Here is a 4312-nt window from a genome sequence, read left to right as displayed (position 1 = left end):
ATCTTGTATCTACACCAGAACTTAGTACAGTGCTTGACACATAATAAGCCTTTAAAAAAAATATAATATAACATTGGAATAATAATACAATAATTCTGGCAAGTGCCACAACCATCTGTCCCAGTACTTAACAGCTTGCTCTCTGGAATTCCTTCCTCACTGGCTAACTCAAATCTCTCCTGCTGTAGTCTAAGCCCAATTTCTCTGCTTCTCTTCTGGGTGGTTGTCCCGCTTTAGACTATAAGCCAGTTGGGGTTAGGGAATGTGTCTTCCAACTCTGTTGTATTTTGTGTGCTCCCAAGCACTTAGTACAGTGCTCTGCACATAGAAAGTGCTCATTAAATACCGTTGAGGATGATGGAGATGAACAATAGCTGATCCCCCTCCTCTGAATAACCTTTCAGTAGTAGCATAGCTCAGGTACCTGCTATGTGAAGAGCATTTTACTGGGTTCTTTGGGTCACGTATGCCAGGAGAAAGGCACAGTTCCTCCCCTCAAGGAGCTTACAGATCTAGTGGGGCTGTAAATGTGGAGAATTCAGGGAAGAGAAACAGAAAGTCAAAGGAAGTCCAACCTCTAGGGGAAAGATGCTCCTCTGGAGAGCTTTGGCCTCCAGTTCCCCAGAGCGTTACTGGCCTGGCCTGGCCCTAGAAACCCAGGCCACCTCTAAAATTGATGCCCTAAGGATGTGCAGCATGGCTTATTAGATAGAGCACAGGCTTGGAAGTCAGAAGGACCTGGATTCTAATCCCGGCTCTGCCACATGTCTGCCGTGTGACCTTGAGCAAGTCACATCACTTCTCTGGGCCTCAGTTACCTCCTCTGTAAAATGGGGATTAAGTTTATGACCCCCATGTGGGACAGGGACTGTGTCCAGCCTGATTGTTGCTGACTTGTACTTCCCGAGCGCTTAGTACAGTGCTCTGCACACAGTAAGCGCTCAATAAGTATGATTTGAATGAATGAATTAACCTACCTCAGCACTTAGAATGGTTCTTGGCACGTAGTAAGTGTTTAACAAGTGCCAAAATGATTATTATTATTAGTTTTTTAAATTACACCCATGACTTGTTCCCTCTTTGAGCTGGGTGCCCACTATTCTAGAACCTTCTGAAGCACCCAAAGTCAGAGTTGTGGATAACCTTAGAACCAGAGAAGCAGCGTGGCTCGTTGAAAAGAGCATGGTCTTTAGAGTCAGAGGTCATGGGTTCAAATACCGCTCCGCCAATTGTCAGCTCTGTGACCTTGGGCAAGTCACTTAACTTCTCTGTGTCTCAGTTACCTCATCTGGAAAATGGGGATTAAGACTGTGAGCCCCCCGTGGGACAACCGTATCACCTTGTAACTTCCCCAGCGCTTAGAACAGTGCTGTGCACATAGTAAGTACTTAATAAATGCCATTATTGTTATTATTGTAACCACGGCTGATTTTTCAGACTACCTGTTAGCCTCTGGGCCTGGTCAAGACCTACTTTTATCATTGGTGTCCTCACACAACTAGAAAGAGCTCATGCAGCTTTTCAGTGAGTCTAACTCTCCCCTAGGAAAGCACTTTCACACGTTTACCCTGCAGCTTCCCATCTCCCCCTGAGTTAGCCTGCTCATGCTAATAGCAGTAATAGAGTTTTTGTTATTGTTATTACTAATGCTGTAATAATAATAGCATTTGTTCAGTACTTACTATGTGCCAGGCACTGTTCTAAGCACTGGGATAGATACAAACAAATCAGGTTGGACACAGTCCAACATGGGGCTCACAGGCTTCATCTCCATTTTACAGTTGAGGTAACTGAGGCACAGAGAAGTGAAATGATTTGTCCAAGGTCACACAGCAGGAAAATGGCAGATTAGAAACCAGGGCCTGCTGCTCCCCCCGCCCATACTCTATCCACTAGGCCATGCTGCTTATCTGAGCACTTTTTTTGTCTTATGCCATCGAGTCGTCTCCAACCCATAGTGACTTAAGAACTTACTATCAATCAGTTGTATTTATTGAGTGCTTACTACATTTAGTGTACAATACTAAGCACTTGGGAGAGTACAATATAACAGAATCAGTAGACACATTTCCTGCCCTCAAGAAACTTAGTCTAGAGGGATAATTGTGGTATTTGTGAGGCACTTACTATATACCAAGCACTGTACTAAGCGCTGGGATAGATACAAGCTAATCAGGTTCCACATGGGGTTCACAGTCTAAGTAGGAGGGGGTAGAACAGGGATTGAATTCCTAATGTGCCAAGTAGATTGGACACAGTCCCTGTCCCACATGGGGGTCACGGTCTAAGGTGGAAGGAGAACAGGTATTTCATCCCCATTTTATAGATGAGGAAACGGAGGCAGAGAAAAGTTAAGAGACTTGCCGAAGGTCACAGAGCAGGCAGAAAGACCATAGGCGAATACCTGCTGGGGTTAAATAATAATAATAATGATAGCATTTATTAAGCACTTACTATGTGCAAAGCACTGTTCTAAGTGCTGGGAAATGGTGAAGGACATTCTGGGAGGTGGACAGCCCAACAGGAATCTGGAAAAATAGCTGGCTAATATCACGGCTACCAAAGTAACCATGATTACTGTGAATGTTTATTGTTGTATTGTACTTTCCCTAGCAGCTAGTACAGTGCTCTGCACACAGTAAGCACTCAACAAATATGATTGAATAAATAGGATTGAATGAATAACCTCCTGTAGGGTCATGGCATTAAGGCACAATCTTGTTACGGCGTTACCGTCATTTGGAGAGCAAATAGATTGTCCGTAGACTTGGCCTACATTTTGCAGTCTGCTGCATCCCTACTCATCTGCTTGTCTAAGGACGGAGAGGCTCATCTGGCAAAGAAATAGTGTTGTCTAGTGGGTAGAGCATGGTCCTGGAAGTCAGAAGGATCTGGGTTCTAATCCTGACTCCGCCACTCGTCTGCTGTGAGATCTTGGGCAAGATCTCTCTGCCTCAGTTACCTCATCTGTAAAATGGGGATTAAGACTGTGAGCCCCATGTGGTATCTGGACTGAGTCCAACCTGATTAGCTTGTATCTACCCCCGGGCTTAGTGCAGTGTCTGGCACATAGTAAGTGATTAACAAATACCATTAAAAAAAATCAACAGGTGACACCATTTTATTGTACATTTGAATGTCGGAGGCTGATGATTTCTTTATGCGTTTGAGAAGGGAGAAGCGGTGTGGCCTAGTGGAAAATGCACAGTCCTGGAGTCAGAGGACCTGGGTTCTCATTCTGGCTGTGCCACCTGTCTGCCATGTGACCTTGGACAAGTCACTTCACTTCTGTGGGCCTCAGTTGACTTAGCTGTAAAATGGGGATTCAATACCTGTTCTTCCTCCTACCTAGTCTGTGAGCCTGATGAGGGACAGGGACTCCAGAGGTTAGTACAGTCCCTGGCACATAGTAAGCACTTAACAAATACCACAATGATGATGATAGAGCGTTTCAGTATGAACCCAAAACGGGGGTCTGGGACCAGTCTCCCCCTCTCCCTTTCATCTCATCCATCTGCTTCGTTCACAACCCGAAGTCCATTTATCTTGGGGGGGGGGGGGAGAGAGAGAGAGAGAGAGCGCTCCATTTTACAGTGTGGGCTGCCCATGGAAGAGACGAAGGGGGATTCAGCACGGAGAAAATGGGAAGACAAGTGTGAAATCTCTGCTTGAGGGAGGAGAGCGAGGGAGTGAAGGCAGATGTTGAAGCAAACCTCCTTTGGTTTCATAGTTTATTTCAGGCTATGGTGAATCTGGAATGGGAGGATAAAATGGTGTATCTGCAGATAGGCAGATCTGTGGCTAGATCATCTCTGACCAGGCGAACCTTAATTTTCTGGTTCTGACGGGTGGCATTCTCCAGGTAATCAAACATTGTAGATATTCTAGATGAATGTACCAATCCACATCCATAGATTGTAAGCTCCTTGTGGGATCACGCCTATCAACCCAATTTCATTGTAGTTTTCTAAGTGCTCAGTACAGAGCTCTGCACACAGTAGGCCCTCAATAAATACCATCGATTGATATGAACTCGAGATGAGGTTATTAAAAGAATAAGTTTGTGCTCTCCCAAGTGTTTAACAAAGTGCTCTGCACACCATAGGGCTCGACGAGAGATTGATTGGCTGGGAAGTGGATCACGGATTTGTGTTGAGAGTTGGAGAGTGGCAATCAGGGACAGCTCCAGGGAGGAGGTGGACCCCCGAACTAACAGATGAAAAAGGACAGGAAGGAGTGATAGCAAGTGGGAGGGCAAAGGGGAGGTTGTGTTTGGGCAGTGCCAGTGTGGGCTCGGACGTCTCTGCCCCCA

Source organism: Tachyglossus aculeatus, chromosome 6 (assembly GCF_015852505.1).
Source record: "Tachyglossus aculeatus isolate mTacAcu1 chromosome 6, mTacAcu1.pri, whole genome shotgun sequence".
NCBI classification, from domain to species: Eukaryota; Metazoa; Chordata; class Mammalia; order Monotremata; family Tachyglossidae; genus Tachyglossus; species Tachyglossus aculeatus.
The sequence above is the reverse complement of the archived record's forward strand: the minus strand, read 5'-3'. Positions refer to the sequence as shown.